The 12,568-nt window shown below is 44.1% G+C and overlaps 1 pseudogene across 1 annotated transcript in view; it reads left to right on the top strand.

Annotated features, from left to right (window-relative positions):
• Positions 1–12,568, top strand: part of LOC121402903 — an 81,141-nt pseudogene that overhangs the window by 17,779 nt on the left and 50,794 nt on the right. The window contains exons 6-7 of the transcript XR_005966854.1: positions 3,781–3,847; positions 6,043–7,535. The product of XR_005966854.1 is annotated as an activating molecule in BECN1-regulated autophagy protein 1-like (transcript). The remainder of the gene's footprint in view (positions 1–3,780; positions 3,848–6,042; positions 7,536–12,568) is intronic.

Raw genomic sequence — 12,568 nt, forward strand, 5'->3', positions numbered from 1 at the left:
TCGTTATTTATTTTGTATCGTTTTTTTTGATTACCATATATACTCGAGTATAAGCCGAGGTACCTAATTTTACCTCCAAAAACTGGGAAAGCTTATTGACTCGAGCATAAGCCTAGGGAGAGAAATGCAGCAGCTTCTGGTAAGTTCCAATCAAAAAATTGAGGGTTTCTGCTCCCATTGGAGGTGCCGGCGTCTCGTTTTGGATACAGGCGAATATTCTTGGAGACTATTCTTGGACGCCGGCGACTATTCTTAGACTGTTTTTGCGCTTGACCCGAGTATAAGCCGAGGTAGAGTTTTTCAGCATATTTTGGGGGCTGAAAAACTTGGCTTATACTCGAGTATATACGGTATTTCCCTTCTTCTTCTGACACTTTCCAGCTTTCAAATGGGAGTCACTGATCCATCTAAAAACAAATGCTCTGTAAGGCTACAAATGCATTGTTATTGATATTTTTTTATTACTCATCTTTCTGTTCAGGCCTCTCCATATTCCAGTCTCTTATTCAAATCAAGGCCTGGTTGCTAGGGGGATTTGAACCATTTATTTGAAATATTTAATTGATTGTATTTAGGAAGTTTCTTATTTCAGTATGCTGAAGCTTATATTCAATTTTGTGATAATTCCCCTTTAAGGTCCACCAAGGAACATAACAAACCCACTCTCACAGATGACTAGCTCTTCTGCTTCTCAATAGCAGTGTTTGGGGTTGGTTATATGTTTCTTACGCCAATGCCTTCAATTTTCCAAGTGTAATGTTATATTAGCATTGCTCTTCACTTGGCTATAGCCTTCGCTCTGGAACATCCCTTCAGCATGTAGGATACAACTGGCAGCTCCAAGGCTTATGTATTCACTAATCCATTTATAAGATGGATATGCGAATAATGCCTTAGCTGTCATCTGAGCTGCCAGGGGTTTATTCCAACTCCTGGACCGGATGCCGTCACTCAGATCTTCTCTGCGAGGGTTCAGTTGTCCACCGAGAGGCTCTATATAATCACCATTTAGTGTGTGCATGGGGAAATGCTCTCCCTTGTACTCTATTCAGCCGAGAAGGTAATTGGAAAATAATGAGTGATTAAAGAGGATGCCTATTAATAGCCAACTAAATAGGTAACAGAAACACTGCCTATTGTCTGGAGAGTTTGCATTGATTATCTCTCCAGTGAGCCATTAAAGGTAAATGTTTGATTTTTCTCCTATTACAGTGCATTAAAGGGAAATCACTTTGGTCGCATTACAGAAGGTTCCCTCCCTTCTAACGTTCCACAATGTCATCTGCTGATACTTTTATGTTTAATCGGCTTGTAAAGGCGGCAATAGGTGTTAGAGATTTTTAAAAGATCTTTTCGTTGTTGTAGGACCCCAAACAATCGTTTAAATGTACGAACAAAAACTAATGTCGTCTAGTTTAAAGGGATTCTGTCATCGGAAAACATGTTTTTTTCAAAACACATCAGTTAATAGTGCTGCTCCAGCAGAATTCTGCACTGAAATCCATTTCTCAAAAGAGCAAACAGATTTTTTTATATTCAATTTTGAAATCTGACATGGGGCTGCTAGACATATTGTCAATTTCCCAGCTGCCCCAAGTCTTGTGACTTGTGCTCTGATAAACTTCAATCACTCTTTACTGCTGTACTGCAAGTTGGAGTGATATCACCCCCCTCCCTTTTCCCCACAGCAGCCAAACAACAGAACAATAGGAAGGTAACCAGATAGCAGCTCCCTAACACAAGATAACAGCTGCCTGGTAGATCTAAGAACAGCACTCAATAGTAAAAACCCATGTCTCACTGAGACACATTCAGTTACATTGAGAAGGAAAAACAGCAGCCTGCCAGAAAGCATTTCTCTCCTAAAGTGCAGGCACAATCACATGACCAGGGGCAGCTGAGAAATTGACAAAATGTCTAGCCCCATGTCAGATTTCAAAATTGAATATAAAAAAAATCTGTTTGCTCTTTTGAGAAACGGATTTCAGTGCAGAATTCTGCTGGAGCAGCACTATTTACTAATTCATTTTGAAAAAATTTTTTTTTCCCATGACAGGATCCCTTTAAAGGGGAAGGAAACCTCGTCGGCGCTAACCCCCCTCCCCCCTCCCGTGTATTGCCCCCCCTCCCTCCTCCCCCCTGGCCTACCCCTCCCGCTGGGCAAATGCCCCTAACTTGTTACTTACCCTTCTGCGCAGGTCCAGTCCAGGGAGTTCACAGACGACATCTTCTTCCACGCGATCTTCTTCCTCCTTTGACCGGCGTTTTGGCGCATGCGCAGTAGGATCGTTTCGCCGGTACGGATCTACTGCGCATGCGCCAAAAGTCACGCGCATGCGCAGTAGATCGTACCGGCGAAACGATCCTACTGCGCATGCGCCGGTCAAAGGAGGAAGAAGATCGCGTGGAAGAAGATGTCGCCTGTAAACTCCCTGGACTGGACCTGCGCAGAAGGGTAAGTAACAAGTTAGGGGCATATGCCCAGCGGGAGGGGTAGGCCAGGGGGGAGGAGGGAGGGGGGCCATACACGGGAGGGGGGAGGGGGGTTAGCGCCGACGAGGTTTCCTTCCCCTTTAAGGTTAGGAAACCATGGGCCGCTGCCTGATTGGCCCTGCAAACAACTGGACAATGGATACATTTCACTGTGACTGATATAAATTTTCTAACCTGACCATCGATTTTCTGACCGACGTCTGATGAAAATCGGTAGATTCGGTGCCCACTAACTTCACGATAATTTGAAGGCTCTGTCAGATTGCACTGAAATTGGTCGAAGAATCTTAATGTCTAGGCCACCTTAAAGGTGTTGTTCACCTTTAAATGAACTTTTAGCATGAACTTTTAGAGAGTGATATTCTGAGACAACTTGCTATTGGTTTTAATTTTTTATCATTTGTGTTTTTTGAGTTATTTAGCTCCGTTACCTCTCCAATTGGCAATTTCAGCCATCTGGTTACTAGGGTCCAAGTTACCCTAGCAACCATGCATTAATTTGAATGAGACTGGATTATTAATAGTATAGGCCTGAATAGAAAGATGAGTAATAAAAAGTAGCAATAACAATACATTTGTAGCCTTACAGAGCATTTGTTTTTAAGATGGGGTCCGTGATCCCTTCAAAAAGCTGGAAGAAGGCAAATCATTCACAAATTATTAAAAATAAATAATGAAGACCAATTGAAAAGTTGATTAGAATTAGCCATTCTGTTACATACTAAAAGTTAACTTCAAGATGAACCACCCCTTAAAAGGTGAACTAAACCCAAAAACTGAATATGGCTAAAAATGCCATATTTTATATAGTGAACTTATTGCATGAGGCTAAAGTTTCAGCTTGTCAATAGCAGCAATGATCCAGGACTTCAAACTTGTCACAGGGGGTCACCATCTTGGAAAGTGTCTGTGACACTCACATGCTCAGTGGGCTCTGATTGGCTGTTGAGAAGCTAAGCTTAGGGCTCGTCACTAATTATCCAGCAGAAAATGAGCTTCCCTGGCTGTAATATAAGCTGATGCTACAGGTTTGCTGATTATTAAATTCTGATGCTAATTGCACTGGTTTCTGTGCTGCCATGTAGTAATTATCTGTATTAATTACTAATCAGCCTTATATAGTGACATTTCTATTCTATGTGTACTGTATATTGTGAGTGGGTCCCTAAGCTCAGTAAGTGACAGCAGCAGATAGCGTTCCTTGGAATCTTAAATTATTTTAATTGTTTCTCTATGCCATGTATTTTGTTTCAAGGAAACGACATGTGTTCTCTTTTCCCCCCACAGATTGGTACGATTTGACCCCCTTGGACATTATCTTCTTACTGCTATCGTAAACCCCTCTAACCAGCAGGTAAGCTTTCCGAGCATCCCTATTACTCTCAGATATTAAATGAAGCACATTTGTGTTGGAATTTGTGGGCCATTTTGGGTGGATTTCGTAATAATTCTCCCCTAGGCCACCCCTCCATCATTCAACAACACCAATTCCCTTCCTTCCAGCTCTCTGATAAATTGCCTCTTCTTAGGGGGGCGACTAATCTCCCCGAACTGCCTCCCACTGGCTAGAATCTAAATCGCCGGCGGGATGGCACTCAGAGTGCTTTGTTTTCCGAACTCGCCCGAAGTTTCCTTGTGAATTAACTTCGGACGACTTCGTAAAACGAAACACACCGATTGCCATTCCGCCGGTGATTTCATTCTAGCAGGCGGGAGGCAGTTCGGGGAGATTAGTTGCCCCGAAGAAGAGGAGATTTGTCGCTGCGTGACTAATCTCACCGAATCTGAGCGTATGTCTCTGCCCTTGAAATCTCCAGCCTGCCCAGGGTTAGCGTTCTGCCCCTAATACATACTTTATTTTAATCTTTTATTTTAATTTTTTATTTTATTTCTCCTTGAGACGAAATGTAAAAAAGCATGATAAGGAGATTTACTTACCTGGTAAAGCTCTTTTGCATAGGCCCGTACAGTCAGTGCAGGACGACTGGGGTTAAGTTCTCCTCTCTGGAGGCAGGACAAACAATTGATGAAATCTTAGACTCCTCCTCTTCCTGTGTCTCCTTCCAACCTCAGTTTGTTGAAAAGTCTGTGAATGGAGACACACATAATATAGAACTAACTCCCTATCTAGCTAAGGATCGGCAGCAACCGGCGCCCACACCAAAAAAGGGCGGGATGCTGCACTGACAGTACGGGCCTATGCAAAAGAGCTTTACCAGGTAAGTAAATCTCCTTTTATGCATACGGCCCTACCTGTCAGTGCAGGACGACTGGGGATGTCCCAAAGCCGTCAAAAACAGGGCAGGGAATTAAAAAAATATGGAACTAGTAAACATCCAAAAACTAACAATTTGGAACTAAAGGAAGCTAACTACGTGCCACCGCTGCTAGCAGCACCTTCCTTCCAAAATCCGACTGATCGGAATTATACAAATCGAACTTGTAGAACTTGGAAAAGGTATTAGATTGGATAAAACAGAGCTAATACAGATTGTTTCCCGTGTGACTCAATAAGAATTTAGCCCCAAAAGCAGTGAAAACGAGCGCACTTATCTGTGCTGCGTGTATCCAGCCTGTCTCGCTCCTGATGACGTCACCGCAATGCGCGGTAAACCTTGGCGCGTCCTGGAAGAGAGGCGCGGCGGAAGTGACGTCAGGAGCAGGAGGCGACCTAGGACTGGCGACCGCGGCTCACCATGCGGCTCACAATGCGGCTCTAAGAGCAGCCGTGCGCATGGAAGACCCAATAGATGCAGGATGGTAGGGGAAACCGGCGGTCATCCTGAATGCGCCTATAATGCACACAGGGGGATAAAGGAGCTCGCAAATCTCGGCCAGTATAGGGTGAGAGAGGGCTCACAAGGGGTGATATAACGCTGCTCAGAGAGGAGCGGAGCACACAACCAAAGGGCTCAGTAATAATGGAAAAGAACAAGGAGCACACAATAAAGGAAAAGGGCTCACCTGAATAGATGTGTAGAGGAAGGGCTCAATACACTACAAGCACACTACCATATAAGGGGGCTCAAATAGCGTAGAGCGCACAATTAAAAAAGGAAAATAAAATAATAAATGTGGAGAGGAAGAATGATGTGTCCACCTCCGAGCAGGACAAACAAAAAACTGAGGTTGGAAGGAGACACAGGAAGAGGAGGAGTCTAAGATTTCATCAATTGTTTGTCCTGCCTCCAGAGAGGAGAACTTAACCCCAGTCGTCCTGCACTGACAGGTAGGGCCGTATGCATAAAAATGATTTTTCTATACATGTATGGTTTCTTAAGATGCCCATACAAGGCAGGTATTTGCTGTGTTTTGGACCTTAACGGAACCATCTGTCCACTAAGTCCTCTGTGCAATAATTCACTGGACTGTGAGCAAAAGGTATTTGACCAAGGAGTACATAGGTTTGTAGCCAACTGCACTTCATTGTAAAAAGAATAGATAGTAGCACAGTATAGTTCTGAACAGACTCCCTGCACAGTGTGTTTAAAGTAAGGCAGTTAGACGGCTGTTTAATAATTCTTTTTTTTTTTTTTTAATTTTCTTCAGAGCGATGAAGAATCTGAGATCCCCCTTGACAGTGCAGAGATTCCCATATATCGCCAGCGTTCCCTGCTGCAGACTCAGCCAGTGCGCAGGACTCCTCTGCTTCACAACTTCCTGCACATGCTCTCCTCCCGATCCTCAGGTACCCAGGCAGGAGAGCAGCCACCTGTGCAGGATTCTGCCACGCCATCTCCTCCACCCCCTCCACCTCCACCACTGCCTCCCCCATCAAACGACAGCAACCAGCGGGTTCTATATACCCGCATCCGAGAGCGAGCCCCAGCAGTCAATACTCCCTGCTGCCAAGACCCCAGTATGTTGTGCCTCTGCATCCGCTGCTCCAATGCACGGCTGTCTTCTCCTCTCTTCCCACACCCAGAAGCACCAGGGGCTCCTTCTACCTCTTCGGGGGCTACTTCCACTTCATTTTCCCCAGTGCAGACAGAACCCTTGCACTCCTTGGAGCGGCAGCAGCAGCACCAGTCATCCGCTCAACATGATCATGGTCTTCTGAGCCGCCCTTCTGCCTTCAGCAGCGTTCACAGCAGCACAGCCGGCAACACACTGCGTAACCTGAGCCTGGGACCTACCCGCCGGTCACTAACAGGGCAGCCTTCCCGCTATCAGCAGCCACCCACTGATTTGGCTGGTTCTGAATGGACTCGCACTGTGCTGAGTATGGGACCTCGGCCAGAGCCGGAACCCATGCCACCACCCAGGACGAGTGCCTCTTCTGTCAGCCTCTTGTCAGTTCTGCGACAACAGGAAGGAGAAACGTCCTCTTCTGTATACACCTCAGCAACAGAGGGGAGAGGGTTCTCTAGCTCGGAATCTGACAGTACTGGGGCTCCCCCACCTGTTCACCCCTCAACCACTCGAACTGACCTTCAGTGTGACCTGAGGCGCTTCTTCCTTGAGTACGACAGGCTTCATGATGTGGAGCCGGGAGCACCGGGAACAACACAGGGACAGACTCACGAGATGCTTAACAACAATTTAGAACCTGAGCAGCCTGGAACATCATCTCATCAACCCCCACAAGCTCATGCAGGCGACAGCACCTCCAGCCAGCCCCGTGGACACATTAATCGCTGTCGTGCATGTCACAACCTGCTGACCTTTAACAATGACACACTGCGCTGGGAAAGGACCCCACCAGCTTATCCAGAGACAACAGGAACCTCTGCCTGGCAGCCTCCACCCATTCCTCCCCCAAGCTCTTTCCAGGCTGGTCTCGCCGCTGGCAGCACAGATCACCCTGGTACGGCCGGGGCGGGGAGAGTGGACCTAGGAAGCATGACGGCAAGCAGTAGTCGTCTGGAAAATGGGGCTACACAGGAGGAGAGAACAGTAGGAGTGGTGTATAACCCAGAGACTGGACACTGGGAACGTGTCTACAGCCAGCCAGCATCTGTTAGTAGAGCTCCGAATGTATCCCAAGAGGCCTTACCACAGGATCTGCAGGAGGAGAGCACAGAGGAGGACTCTCTCAGAAGGTAAGACGGGGGGGCATTGCTAATTCTTTTGCAAGTGAGGTGTTAAAAATCCTATTTTTAATTTCTTTAATGAAAATATGCTTTAATTAAAAAATGTGTACCATTTTTTTAATAAACCTGACTGTATGCAGTGAAATTCCCCCTTCATTTACTTGCTGTGACTGCTGCAGATAGGAAACTTCAGACTGACCCCTAACTGCTCTGCAGGAAAATTGATCATACTTTCAAACGCCCCCCCCCCGCCTTACTTCCCAGAACTCGAGCAGCTTTATTTGTTTCCCTGTAGAGCAGCCGGCGACTGGGAAGAGATTTGTATCCTCTGACCCAGTGCAGTCTGTATATTCTGATTATTAATCAGTCTTGCTGTATCAGCTTCTATGGCAGATATTATTTGACTTGTGCTGTTTTGATCATTTATGACGATCCCTAAGCTTAACCTCCCAACTGAAGACCAGACCACACTGAGCATGTGCACAGTCTTGGTCTTGCAAAGACGTATAACAAAGTTACAAGATGGTGACCCCCTGTGACCAACTTTGAAAGCATAAATCATTTCTAGCCTTATTCTATTTTAGACTTTAGTTCCCCTTTAACAAGCTATTGTTTACCGTTTCATAAGACAAATCTAGATCAGGTCTGTTCAACTAGAGGCCAATATGTCAGAATTAAGGTGGTTATAGACGCACCGATGATACCTTACAAAACAAATTTTAATAAGATATTTGTGTGTGTATGGTGGGAGAAGAGCCAACCGATATCTGCAGAAGATTTTGATTGGGCAACTTTGAAGGCACCCGAACAATGGCCATTGTTAGTGCTGAATGGTCAGATACAGGTAGAATTCTATTGTTTCTCTCTGTATATCCGATGATTCACCTCTACACGTGTGTATTGAAACAAACGATCTTTTCCAGGAAAGATCTTAATTGTAACATCTATGGCCACCTTTAGACCATAAGGTCCTAGATTGTTGCACCTATTTCAAATGATAGTCTTTACCACAAGGTGGCGCTGCAGGGTAGCAGGTTGCCTTGTTGCACTGAATTAGCCATCTGTAGAACAGGACCAGCCACTGACTCGGGGGAGATTCCATTACAACGCTGTGGAGAAGAGATTTTATCTAGGACATCTGAAATTTCCGTAAGGGCGAGGAAACACATTTCTCAGAAATGCGAGCTTTGGATGCTGACCTCGAGATCTGTAGTATAGCTATATCAGTGCAACTGTACTATTTGCATGTGAGCTTGACTGTCTTCTTATGATAAAATATTGAAATTCTAAAGATGCACAAGGTTTAACGGACCAGGTGAGGACACAGCCCAAAGCATAATTTTGCCAGGTTCTTAAAGGGGAACTAAACCCTAAAAATGAATATGAATAAAAATGGCATATTTTATATACTGAACTTATTGCACGAGGCTAAAGTTTCAGCTTGTCAATAGCAGCAATGATCCAGGACTTCAAACTTGTCACAGGGGGTCACCATCTTGGAAAGTGTCTGTGACACTCACATGCTCAGTGGGCTCTGATTGGCTGTTGAGAAGCTAAGCTTAGGGCTCGTCACTAATTATCCATCAGAAAATGAGCTTCCCTGGCTGTAATATAAGCTGATGCTACAGGTTTGCTGATTATTAAATTCTGATGCTAATTGCACTGGTTTCTGTGCTGCCATGTAGTAATTATGTGTATTAATTACTAATCAGCCTTATATTGTGACATTTCTATTCTATGTGTACTGTATATTGTGAGTGGCTCCCTAAGCTCAGTAAGTGACAGCAGCACAGAGCATGTGCAGTGAATCGGCAGAAAAGAAGACGGGGAGCTACTGGGGCATCTTTGGAGACACAGATCTTTACTGCTAAAGGGCTGTGGTTGCCTTGGGCTGGTACAGGAGCCACAACATCATGTACAACATTTTTAGCTACTTCTTTAGTTAAGCTTTAGTTCTCCTTTAACGTGGGGGCCCATCTGTCAGTTTCATTACATGTTCTGCCGTCGTATGAAGTTGATCTGCAATTATCAAATCCTCACGGTACCCCTTTGAAAGATATCACTTTAGACAGCTCATAATGCTGACTTTGTGCAGTCTCAATTAGCATGAGGATTCTCTTGATTAGATTATCTTTGGAAATTTAATTAATCTGAGACAGTATTTTATGCAGTCTGCAAGTTTGTATCACTACCTTTATTTAAAGTCATACTTGTTAACCTGGGGGGTTGAAATAATAACTGATCTGCTTCGGACTGAAGCAGAGCCAGCAGTTAGCCTGAGGTTGATTTCACAGCCTTATTGCAAAACTCTGCTGTCAGGATCGTAAAGTGACCTGCGCAGCTGCAGTATGTTAGTAGTTATTCTATGACCATTGCTCTCAGCCATCATTTTATTTTTGTATAATACACAAAAGCCATGAATAGTCTGTAAATGATGTCCTTATAAACGGTGAGTACTGATGTCATCAGTTATAAACGGTGACTAGTGATGTCATTTCTGTCACATGACTCCCTAAAACTTGTGTATTATAATAAATAAAACCTCGTGTTTTTATATGGTCATAAAACTCCTCGGTAACTTATAATATCCTTATAATTTACAAGAGGGGGTACTTTATTCACTATATATATATATATATATATATATATATAAGCAGGTGTTTGTGCTGGGGATCGCATTTGCTTGCACTCTTTTCTTCCAACGAGGAAAATTTAACCCCTTCACTGCTTGAATGGCCTTCCCAGGAGCGTGAGCGTAACCCCAGATATACTGTTGCCTGCACAACAGAAAGGACTAAATAAAGCCCATTATGGTTTGACTGATCTTAGTAGTGTCCACATATTCCTGTTTTAGGTAAGTCCCTGCCCTAGTGAGCTTACAGTCTAAATTAACACACACACTAGGGTTAATTTAATCATGAATATGGCTACTCTGATGGCACGGTTGGTTTCAGAGCTAGTGCTACCCACCACAGATACCCTTCTTTGCCCTCGGCTGATTTTAGTTCTGTTGGATAGGGGACACAATGCTGTATGGATCACAGCAGTGCTGCTAAGCAAGACTTGCTAGGGACAATGGGGTTCATTTATAAACAGTGTCCAAATTTGCACCTGGGCAGTAACCCATAGGGAACAATTAGCGATTAGCTTTTTTTCAGCCAACTGCAGGTGGTGCAGTAAAAGCAATTATTTGGGTTACTGCCCAGGTGCAGTGTTTATAAATGATCCCAAATGTCTTTAAAGGAATAGTAACACTAAAAATGTTAAGTCCTTTGATGAAATGAAACACAGCAGCTTGTTTATATAAACTATAGTAGTACTTATCTGTTATCTACTGTGTACCTGTGCTTGAATGACTGCCCCCATGGCTACACAGCAGCTTGTTTATATAAACTATAGTAGTACTTATCTGTTATCTACTGTTTATCCTTTGCTTGAATGGCTGCCCCCATGGCTACACAGCAGCTTGTTTATATAAACTATAGTAGTATTTATCTGTTATCTACTGTGTATCCTGTGCTTGAATGGCTGTCCCCGTGGCTACATAGCAGCTTGTTTATATAAACTATAGTAGTACTTATCTGTTATCTACTGTGTATCCTGTGCTTGAATGGCTGCCCCCATGGCTACACAGCAGCTTGTTTATATAAACTATAGTAGTACTTATCTGTTAACTACTGTGTATCCTGTGCTTGAATGGCTGCCCCCATGGCTACACAGCAGCTTGTTTATATAAACTATATTAGTACTTATCTGTTATCTACTGTGTATCCTGTGCTTGAATGGCTGCCCCCATGGCTACACAGCAGCCTGTTTATATAAACTATAGTAGTACTTATCTGTTATCTACTGTGTACCCTGTGCTTGAATGGCTGCCCCATGGCTACACAGCAGCTTGTTTATATAAACTATAGTAGTACTTATCTGTTATCTACTGTGTATCCTGTGCTTGAATGGCTGTCCCCATGGCTACACAGCAGCTTTTTTATATAAACTATAGTAGTACTTATCTGTTATCTACTGTGTATCCTGTGCTTGAATGGCTGTCCCCATGGCTACACAGCAGCTTTTTTATATGAACTATAGTAGTGTTTCTGAATCAAGGACACCGGTTTTGGCAGTGCATTGCAAAACACAACATTAAATTGTCATTCCTTTAAAAGACTTCCGTTTTTTACTGTTCCTTTAAGGTTCCCTTACTCTTAGTGGCAACCTCTTGTAGTGGCTACAACTATGCAGGCAGGTTAATTGACTCCTGTTAAAACTGCCCTTAGTGAGAGGCGCTTTAGATTGTAAGCTCACTGGGGCAGGTATTGAAGTATAATCTCTCTATATAAAAAGGAAGCCGTATCTTCTGCAGTTTGTCACCTTGTGACATCTTCATAGCATGTTCTCCACATATAAAGACCTAGTACCCTGCCTTTATCACCCTCTCCCATTCTGTCTCGCTCATCCATCACTCTCTCCTTCTCTTATCTGCCCCCTGCTTTCTCTTCTCTCCCTTTATCTGTCCCCTTTCTAAAGAAGCTTAGCTCCAGGCACCATGCAGTCGCAGGCAAGTTGCATTTTTCACGCAGCGCCGTATTGAAACCTGCTGTCACTGATAAGTTTAGCAGCGTTAAACACAATTCAGCATCTTTCCTTGGCCTCAATTCCATTCTTCCGTTCTCTGGAACAGTCGCCTGCATCTCCCATCCGTTCAGAATTGGGGAGGGGAGCCCCTGTGAATGCAGACAAGGCTTGCCTGTGCTAGTGCTGCTGCTTCTTCTTTTGTTCGGCCTAATAGGATATGTAAATTCCAATCTCAGGGAAAATGGAACACTTAATGACAGGATGAGTACAAAAGCTGCCTAAATCAAAAGGAAAAGCCTGGGCTTGTGAAACAGCGGCTGGATTTCAGAGTCCTGAAGAAAGGCTTTCCAATGCTGAATAGCCTCCATTCCCCAACTATTCATTCCGCCGAAAATTTCCTTTCCTCTTGGGGAGAATACGGTGAATTTTGTGGGCAGCAGGGCACGTTCCGTATTATGCAACATGCAGGT

This window comes from Xenopus laevis, chromosome 4L (assembly GCF_017654675.1).
Source record: "Xenopus laevis strain J_2021 chromosome 4L, Xenopus_laevis_v10.1, whole genome shotgun sequence".
In the NCBI taxonomy this organism is placed as follows: Eukaryota; Metazoa; Chordata; class Amphibia; order Anura; family Pipidae; genus Xenopus; species Xenopus laevis.